Source organism: Trematomus bernacchii, unplaced genomic scaffold (assembly GCF_902827165.1).
Source record: "Trematomus bernacchii unplaced genomic scaffold, fTreBer1.1, whole genome shotgun sequence".
Taxonomy (NCBI): domain Eukaryota; kingdom Metazoa; phylum Chordata; class Actinopteri; order Perciformes; family Nototheniidae; genus Trematomus; species Trematomus bernacchii.
In genome coordinates this window covers 4,795,679-4,806,760 of record NW_022987567.1, presented here as the reverse complement: position 1 = coordinate 4,806,760, position 11,082 = coordinate 4,795,679, and the positions used below count along the sequence as shown (strand labels likewise).

General features: G+C 37.5%; 1 protein-coding gene across 1 annotated transcript in view; it reads left to right on the top strand.

Annotated features, from left to right (window-relative positions):
- Positions 1–2,998: 2,998 nt before the first annotated feature.
- ghrb (growth hormone receptor b) overlaps positions 2,999–11,082 on the top strand; it is a 34,658-nt gene continuing 26,574 nt past the window's right edge. Inside the window, exon 1 of the mRNA XM_034125844.1 lies at positions 2,999–3,249. The gene's annotated coding sequence lies outside the window, so the exon portion shown is untranslated. The remainder of the gene's footprint in view (positions 3,250–11,082) is intronic.

Sequence of the window (11,082 nt, the reverse complement as noted above, 5' to 3'; positions counted from 1 at the left end):
CTGAAAAATAACTAATGTATCCAGCCCCTTGTTACTTTTCTAAACAAAACAACAGTGATATCCTCCACATCCGTCTTTTCTGAAAATAGAGCAGTTCTCTGTGTGCTTTACAAAGTCTATTGTGAACAAAGACTGCTTATAGGAAGTGGAATTAGTCACCATGACGTCGCCCATTGGTTTGTGCACTACAGTTTCAAAGCCTGGAGTTTAGCGTATTGGCTGTTTTATTCTAAATAGACAAAATCCACATAATGCTATATTGAATAAGAATTGAAACTAGCGATTGAGATCATTAACTTATTAGGAAAATGTTCAGTAGGTTAATAAATCAAGGGAGAAGTAGAGTCATTTTCTCATACACTTCTATTAATTGAACCATAGGAGTGGCTCCCTGTGGCCATTTGAAATAATTAACTTTTAGGGCACTTCCACATTGGCCACACTTTTCAGAAATGGATGTTTATGCTTGATTGCGATACTTTAAGTTATCATGCAGTTTGTTTAGAAAAGGACAAACTTCACCAAAAGCAGCTACACCTTAACTGGATCTTACCCAATCCAAGTACCACCACCTGATGACTGATCGCTCTGATATGGTTGTAGTGGGGCACAACAGGCCTGGATACGAATAAGTTGTGGTTGTTATCTAGTAATTTCTTATTTTGGGTTCAGCAGCAAGAGATGTGACATACTGTATATTAAAGATGAATACAGACAGTGTGTGGAGACGCCTTCATTCCTTTCTGGTGTTGCGACATTGACACTTTACCCTCTGGTGGTGGGTGTGGTTGGGAATGTTGTTTTGCAAATTGCAATCTCAGAAGATCCAGCTTGCAGCTTCTTGGTATGATTTAGTTTTCTTTGAACTTTTCTTTTGCTGTAAATAATTAACATTAACTAAGTAAACACAATGCTAACTTCACTATTTGCCAAGCACTTGAGTTACTCAACTTCAACTTGAACCTCTCACACCTTTACCGTTAATACATTGTGTCCTGTCTTTATGCTTGTAGATACAATGTGACAGGTCTACCATTGGTTAAGTCCAGGCTTTGTGCCTTTAAGACAAATATGTTGTTTTTATTCACTACAAATTCAGCTCTCATCCATCTCAAGAAGTGGGTTGTTCATACACTGCATGCATACACTGGAACACTTTGAGCGTTAACATGAACACATGTCCGCAGCAGTGCATTGAGAAAGGGCTCAAGGATTACTTGTTGTCATTTTGCCACACAGGATTGCTCAACAAAATGCAGCTTAGTCCATTATGACAGACACAAAACACATGACCCAACAGAACAAAACCGCAGTAGTAGAAGTGCATTCCTGAAGTGCATTTTTTTTTAATTGAAGGTCTGGCTCACTGACTTGCTGAACTCAGATGCAAAATAATCTCTTCTTCTAAAGCTGTCAATAAACTCTAGTCAAAAGTTCTGGGGTTATAATGACACGGAAAATTGTTATATGAATTGAACTTTTAAAACATGTTGGGGTTTTTTAGGGCTGTTTCTAATATGTATAGGCCGCATGTAACAGACTTGTAAGAGACTTTGGGCATTGAGAAGTTAAAGAGACCAATACTTCTCTCAGGAGTTTGTGGCATGGTAGTGTAAGTATTGCAATTACATATATCATGAGGCGGGGAATACAACTCCAACTGTATCCTAATGTCTGTCCTTGTCTGCTGGTAGGTAAATAGACCACAGTTTATATCATATTGACTTTAAGAGTTGTGTTGACAGCTTGTTCCCACACTGCCATATATGAGTGTGTGACTGCATGTGTCTCTGCCTGCATGTGTGCTATGCAAAGCATGTGGAAATTGTGTGGGTGGTCCTCACAGGCTGTCAAAAACAAGTTACTGCCATGTGAGAACTATATGCACCACAGACTAAACCTGACCTGTAAAGTGACTCCCAGGCTGTGAAATAAGGCCCTAAACATAGCAGTTCCGTAATATGTAAAAAGACTAGTGACTAAAACCTTATATTATTTTAGGTTATTCCTTTCATTCCTTTAGATTGTTCCTCCCTTTCATCTGCTTTCATTTTGGTACATGGAACTATACAGTAGGAACTTGTACTTTACAATAGAGGCTCACATCCTCATTCTAGTTACTGTTCATACAGTATAAAATACAAGTGAAAAGTACTTTGAACATTTCCTCTATGCTGGACTGAATTTCCTCCACTCCATTTCACAATGACACAACACAATATACAATATTGAACTTTTTTTTAACCAACGTTACATTGTGCATTTTGTTACTTTGCAGATCTAGCAAAACTACTACTTTTTCACAAGATACTATTTTGAATGCTGGACTTCTTCTAGTAGTTATTTAGGATGATGGACTTATGGACAAGCTTTAATGGAATGTAACTTAATACTTTTACTCAAGTTCTGTACAATTTTGATTTGTTGTTTCTACCTTAGTTGAGTATTTCCATTCATGGGATTTTAGTAACCACTATTCTACTTTTTCTACTACATTTCTTCCATATCAGTTACTTTGCAGATTTAGATTTCAATACAAAATGTATATATTTTGATATATTGCATAACATTTATATTGTCTTTTTAAACGGTGTCACTACTACTTTAAATCAATTGAAAGCTGTACACAACTAAAGCCATAGCATTTCAATTAAAAACAATACAAAAACATTTAGATACAACACAATATATATTAATAATAGAAAAAAATGAATGCTGAATTACATTTATCTAATTTTACTTTAATTATTTAACAATCCGAAATGATTCCAAGAGATCTGTTGGGCGTTATCCTGCAGTAGCCAGACACCACCAGCAGAAGGCGACATTTCTCTCTTACTCGGGAACAACAGGCTGCAAAAACAAACACACACACACACACACACACGCACACGCACACGCACACTCACACACACACACACACACACACACACACACACACACACACGCACACGCACACACACACGCACACACACACACACACACACACACACGCACACGCACATGTACGTAAAACAGATAAACACATAAACACACACGAGGAGAACAGTGAGCGGGCGTTTCTTCGACAGCGTCACCACCCTGCATGGAGCTCGGTTTCCCGGTTGGTTTTCCAGAGAGTGTCGGCGCTGTGTTCAGAGGGATTGTGGACTTCATTTGTGAGTGAGATATTGAAATGGTGTACCCGGTTTTGCAGGACCTCGTGTGGGAGCTGTAGGACGGGAGCAGACCGCTGTCCACTTCACCACAGTGAGTTACTTGTTTGTTTAGCATGTCCGTGTGTTTACGCTGCTGTATGCAAACCGACAGTATCATACACTGACATCCTCCTGATAGTGAATACTTCATTATTGTATGTGATAGTATCAGAGCATTTTAATCTACATATTCCTTTATTAATCTTACAAAATCTCAGACAGCACTGTGTGAAAAACAGCCGAAACTGTGATAACAAACTAATTGAACTGCCATTTATGTGAAGTAAGCCTTATTTGAATATATAATATACTAGCCTCTTGAGTTTTAAATGTTGCAAGTGGATCTGAACTTTAACATTAACTTCTATGAAAATTGTGCATTTAAATCTTCTTTTTGTATTACTACTAATATATTAAATAGAGGATGTAGCTTCTTAAAGCATTTTTGGCTTGTAACCTCTCATGCACAGTGTTCAAACTCTTTCTCTTTATATCTATATATATATAAAGTATTTTTTATATGTCGTTTTATATGTGCAAATAAATAAATAAATAAAGTGTAGTCTATAGGTGGTAAAGCATGGAAAGCAATTATAAGTTATCATAAGTGCTGTTAAGTATCCAAGGGGCCATACAGTTTAATTTGGAGGGACTTGCGTAACCTTATTATGTTGCAATTTTTAAGGGCAAATGTGCTTATATCCTAGAAAGAATAATATTACCCCCTGATGTATTTGCTAATTATTCAAGTGGTTGCTCACAATACATCTATCGTCAAAAATAAGATAATTATTTGTGTAACTTTTCTTATCCAAATGTCAAACATTCACTTATTCAAGCTTTCTTTTTTTCTGTCTCATGAATATCTTGAGTAGGAAATAATTGAGAAAAACCAGACATTTGACAATAGTTTTAAGGTACAAGTTAACACATTGTTATGCACGGTTAAGACTCCTGCTAACACTTTTGAAATCACAGTTTATAAGGTGCTAGTTTGTCAATAACACTGTGTTTACTATGCTGTCCCCATGGGGCCAAATAAACAATGACTGTGAGGCGCCAAATTCTATGTTCTTTAAACGACCCTACAGCTATATTCTTTCATTGATGCTGCATACACACAATGCCTAGTTAAATATTACATACAATACTGCTACAAATGACCTACATACCTAGATTCTTTTTACCATACTTACCAATGCCGTCATACAGCAGGCTCCCAAAATAGTCATGACCGCTGTGTTGTCAAGTCATCAGGGAAAGTTAAGAACCGTATTTGCAAGAACAGAGAACAAGGTCAACATGGATTGTATGGGACTTTTTTATTTTAATATTTAGCCTCTTTGGAGAACATGCGTTAGGTTGTGTTGGCTTGTCTTTCCATGGCTAATCAAACATAGATGGAGCCATTAGCCTTTTATTATCTGTAAACCAACATGACTGTTGCGTGTGGCACAGTGGGTTTTGCGTTGGTGTTCGGATCAGGGGGTCACAGGTTCAAACCCCACTGCAGTCAGCATGTCGTTGTGTCCCTGAGACACTTCACCCCAAATTGCTCCTGTGGGGATTGTCCACAGTATTGAGTATGTGAGTCGCTTTGGATAAAAGCGTCTAACAAGTAACATGTAATGTAAATAAATGACTGTACAGTAGTTAGAAAAAACAACTGTTTATACCGTCAATGTCTGTTTGCTTCTCCCAAAGGGGCCCTAATACGCTTATTTTCAGTTGCAAATGTGTATTTCGTGCCCCTTCTGTGATGTGTTTTTATGCTTTAATGTTCAAAAAGCTCTTTATTGTTCTCATACTGCCTGTGCTGCAGCACCTCTTTTCACCCTCTGTCTGAAACCAGAGCCCAGTCTGCTCTGATTTGTTATCTGGCTGACTCTGTTGTGATTGGTTGGGGATGTCCCGCCTCTTAGCCTACCATATACAATGTGTCGGAGCGCAAGCAAATAGAAGCACAAGTCAAGCACAATCTCATTAGGATACAGAAGAACAGTAAACACATGAGTTTAAAGGTGGGGTAGGTAATTATGGAGAAACCAGCTCGAGTGCGCTAGAATTTGAAAATACACAACCGGAAAAAATCTGCCACTTCCTTACAGAGCCCCTCCTCCAACACACACGAACACGCACATGACCAATGAGGGCACGAGATAAGTTTGTGCACAGATGGAAGGCTGACAGGCAGGTAGGCCATCCAGTTATTTTAGCCGGGCCGGCTCAGATGATTGGTCGTGCTTTTTACAGTACTGCAGCTTCCACAGATGAATTTTTTTATGTATTTATTGTCAAAGCATGTAATGTATTCATTGCTATCGGGATGTTAAGAGCATTCCATGGAATATAACAAAAAGTGTTTCTGAAATAAATTACATACCCCACCTTTTAATGTAGGCATTTCAGGCAGGGGTGGAGTGTGTTGGAGAGAAACTCCCTCTGTAAAGAACTTTGGGATTTCACCCTTTGCAGACCAAAAATCTATACAACACACCACATGAAAGGGAGAATCCCCAATAAGCATAATCGGGCCCCTGTAATCCTCTGGTGGGGGCTGCAAGTGATCAACAAGTGTTTCAGTAGCAAAAGCCGATTCTGGTAATCAGGCTAAAAACAAGCTTTGATTTTACAGGCCACATTTTGGCCTTTGTTGGACTCATTTTCAAGCAGAGCCTCTGCAGATTAATTCCATACCCAATACACTATGATGCACTTAAAATGGGCACAATATGAGATGAATATATGTATATGTTTGTTATGTTCTCTGCTATAATTGCTATAATTAAGTTTCAGCTCTTTTTTGTTTGGAAGTAGAGAGGGAGAGACATTCGAGGACAATGCTGTTTTTTGGTTTAAATGACTCGCAGATATAAATGTATACAAAGAAACAGAGAAAAACTAATGAACCAAGTTTACTAGAATGTTTCCCAAACTCTATGACCTTGAGTTTGTTTCTGGAATCCACACCTGTTCATCCAAACATAGGCTGTATATATGAGATGATATTTGAAGCTATTTAGGGAATGTAGTCTGTTCACGTGTCTTATCAGCGTCAGACATCCCAGAGTGTAAATGTGTGTCTGTTATCAACAGACCAAAAATTGTAAACGCAGATTACAGAGTCAGAATGCCGTGACTACAGCAACGTTTGTGTTGGTGAAAGTGATTTATTGTCTTTCCCTCACTTGGCCCTAGCAATGCGAATATGTCTAGTAGTTATATATTAAGCCCTCCAATTCACCTGACACAATTAGGGACGGATTATGTATCAACAATTGTCTTAGCGTTATGTGAACCTAACAGTGCCTGACTGAAGACCTTTGAGGCCAAAATAGATAAAGAAAAGAAAATAATCACAAATGATTAGCCAATATTCTTAATGAACATAAGCACAAACAGGGAACCTATTGTACAGTCTAGGATTAAAGAAACATTACATATTAGATTGATGATTAACTCAACAGTGTCTTTTTGTAATCCTTTAATTGCAAAGAGTAAACTTCACTGGAAATGGTATTATTATAATAATTCTAATGACTGTAAATCAAGCAAGTTAAAGATACAGCAACATATTTAGACATACATTAAGAAAAATGTGTGTGGATATTAATAATATAAACACTTATATAAAATACAATGAACTTGTAACTGCTACATAAGAATCTATTAGGGATCTTTCGTTTGTCTCTATGACAGAAATGACTGTTTTTATAAAATGTGTATGAAAGCTGTATGAGTAAGAGCAAAGATCGATGAAGCATTATCTATATAGCGATACTGCATGTAATCAGGGTCCGTTAATTCCAGTAAATCATTAATATGTTGTATATTGAGTCCTGTACATACAGTATCTTGTGCTTGCAACAGCCTGGGTTTCCCCTCTTAGAAGAGATTCATATTCAATGAAAGAGTTGTTCACGCAGTTTAAATACATCGACAACTCAATAAATCAGAATTAGAATTCCTTTATTGGTTCTGCAGCAGGGAAATATGGTCTTGTGTTTAGCACATTTTGGCACTTTGGCTTCCCCATTTATAGTCTTAGGTTTGCATATCAATATGTTATAATGATACCTTTATTTGAATATTTGCATAAAGAAATGTTGTTCACAAGGTGGGGTCATGAACATGATACCTCAATGATCTTATCCATTCTGACGTATGCTCTACATTCAGCTTCAAGGATTGTTCCTATGTGTCTGGCTGTTGACACAGATCTTTATGCTATGAGGTCATTTTATTGCCAGAAATAAAACAGGTATTATGTTTCACTCTAAATCCGAAAATGACCCTGTTGTTTTTTTCTGAGTAAGGAGGCGTCTCCAAACAGATTATTCCGAATTTAGGAAGTTTTTGTAGAGGATTTGAATAATAAATCTGACAAATACCGGGTAAATCCTAATCACTAATTCACAGAGGGTTGAAAAACGCTGCCTCACAAGATGAACATAACATGAGTCCTGTATGAATCCCTACCCAAGGCTCAGTAAACAAGTTCCAAACATGGTCCAAAATGTAGTAAGGATGGATTTCACAATGTGCTGGCAGGAAGCCAATCCTGTTGGCTGGAGGTGTATGTCACGGTGAGAACAAAAGTGTTCTCTCCAGAAAGGAAAAACATTATGATCCCACGCAGATCATATGAATAAAACATGCTCATAATCCAAATAGGACCCTCCTAGTCCTCCCCATTGTCAGAGAAGTGTTGTTTTATTTCAAATTACAAGGAAAAAGATGTGAATTGTTCGAAAACTCTAACTTCTTTGTACGTGTTCTTGTTTGCGCTGAAAAGTTATATTGAAACTGGAAAAGGATTCAGAGAGAGCAGAACTTGTGAAATATAATGCATATCCTTTTATGTAAAGTGTCTTTGAGCATTAGGAAAGGTGCTATACAAATCCCATGTAGTATTATTATTATTATTATTATTATTATTATTATTATTATTATTATTATTATATGTATGATTCAGATCTATTCATAAATGTTCCATGGCCATCGCTAGACCCTTTCAACAAGTGCCATGAAAAAACAAACTGAACCGAAAAACATAACCTCCTTGACAGGTTGAGTCATTGGATATTTTGAAATGATAACATTATGAAATAACACAAAGAAAATGAATCTGAAATACAAGAACAGACTAAGTTCAAATTGAAGTGCCAGTTGAAGTTCAAAGAATAAATAATGAAGCATACTGTATACTTGAAAAAAGCCATACTAAGTAAGGGTCATTTTGAATTATTAACCAATCTGGTTATCATTTTTCTAGATTAACCAATTTCTCGTTTGGTATGTAAAAAATGATATTTTGCAATAAGAAAAAGAAAACGTCAACGATTGGATGATAATCAAACTAGTTGTTGATCATTCTCCTTCGATTGCTTCATCGATTTGTTGAGTTAAGGTTCAAGCGTTCAAAAGTTCTGAATACTTTACCATAGATCATATCAACTATGCTCTAAATCAGTGGTTCTCAACTGGTGGGTCGCGACCCAAAAGTGGGTCGCGGACCCGTTTCGAGTGGGTCGCGGATGTGTGAGTGAAGAAAAAAAAGTTGAAAAAAAAAATTGGAATTTTTTTTTTTTTTTTGGGGGAAAAAGTCAAATTTTTATTTTGAAGGCCCGATTTTCTAACGCTGGAACGCGTTGGTCTGGAAGTACCGGAGACCATAAACGGTTTTGAAAACTTCTGTCACGATCAGTGGCGGCTGGTGGAAAATATTTTAGGTGGGGCTGTGGAAATGGTGATCAAACAATACTAGAGGGGTCCGGGGGGATGCTCCCCCGGTAATCTTTTTTGAGAAAAGACCCCTTAAATCATGACTTCTGGTGATGTTAGAGGGGGGGGGGGGGGAGAAGGACAATTTGAGGCTTAAAAATATGAGAAGACTGATCAATACCTCCATAACTTCAGTGTGGTTAGCTATGAATCTTCCAAAACTTCCAAACACCTTGTCCTGGACATAGTTTCTACAGCATAAACTGTGCAACAGTACAGTAGGCCCACACAAACTGCAGAACACCGGGGCTTTGGGAACACTGATTTAATTCCCATTTAACCTGTTAAGGGGCTTTTTTCCCCCGTTTTTTTTCTCACGAAACTGTGTCTCAGGGCTTCTTAAAATGTAATAAACTATTCATGTGTCCTACTCAGAGGAAACGCATCTAACTGATGATATGAACCATGTTTACCGAAACAAAACACAAGTCTCACAAGAAGCGTCTCAATGAGCCCTGAGCGAAAAAATGCTAACGCACTCTAGGTATAAATCAATCGATATACTTATCGGATATGCACAAACAAGTTTACAAGCTGAGATTTCACATATTCTAGAAATATAAGTATCATCACTGAGCGATCAGAACTCGCGACAGGGGAAGCAAATACAGACATCACACGATGTAGCTTTAGGTAGCAAAACATGGAGATATGCTCACCTTTTGCAGAATAACAATTCTGATCAAAAACGAGAAAAACGCAGCTGAAGGTTAATCCATAGGTTAATCCAATGTGTCTGTCACTTTGAAAAATGATTGATGATCCATAATTCAATTTTTATGTCAAAAACGGAGTTTTCATTAGCTGCTAAATGGTAGCTTCCAGAGTGTATGACAGCTTCCTGTTTTGTCTCCTTGGATACGAGTCCAAACAACTCACAGACTGCACCGGGCGCTCACGTAGGAGCCCTGTGACCATCATATTTGACGACGCTGATTGGCTGAAATTATGTTTTCGCGGCATAGTTTACACGTTACAGATAGCAACAGTCAGCTGCTAGTGGCTGCTGCTGCACTGGTTGAGGGCTCCTCTCTTAGCGCCCAGACGAGAGAAGGTACACGGGCAAGGCCAGGCAGGAAACATGTGACTTATCAGTAACTTTAGACATCGTAACACAATTTTAAACGAGATTTTATTGTAGATTATACATTTTACTGATACCAATTATATAATATTTACCTTGTTCATTAAAAATAAAAATATATATGTTTTTTTAAATATATTTTTTATTTTTATTTTTATTTTTATTTTTTAATATGGGAAGAGGTGGGGCGGCGCCCCTAGCGCCCCTATGGACCGGCCGCCACTGGTCACGATCATCTTCTCAATAAAATATCTTTGCTGATGTTTTTTCGAGTCTTCTGGCCAATCAGAATCAAGATTGTACATCTTTATACATCCATGGGTACAACTTCAGATAAAAATGAACACATAATGAAATATGACCCCCGGTTTGATGATTGACAGGTCACAGAACAATGGGAGCTATCTACCCTTACCCACAATTTAAAGTAATTTAAAAATCTCCTCTTTACTCTTCTCGCAGCAAGATATCAGAACAAAGTGAAAAACAAACAATGGCATAAAATATTATTAATATGTCGGGTAGTAATAGATTTATTTATTTTCTTCTCAGAGTACCAGAGTGCGTAGTTTATGTTAGTATTTCTAAAAATCTCCTGGGGGAAAATCCCCCCAGACCCCCCTGCTGGGGTTGGGTTTTCAGCATGTGTGCCTTTTTATACACTTCAGCTTTGATTCCATCATCTCATTAAACCTTTTTTTAAAGCATACTTTAGTTCTGTGAAGGGATATAAGGGATATATGCACTGTACTTCACTTTTATTAATATTGTATGCTCAAAAGCGTATATATTACAGCACGATTTTTTGTTGAATAGATTTGAGTGCTTCAAAATGTTGGATCGCGATGTATTGACCAAGTAAAACGTGGGTCCCGAGGCCTGACCAGTTGAGAACCACTGCTCTAAATTATAAGGGAAATGTTCCTACACAAATGTCTTCACATCAAGAAGTTAGTTCTAAAGCATCAAAAACGTTTTAAAATCCTTACACACATTAAAAGACATACAAGGGGGTCT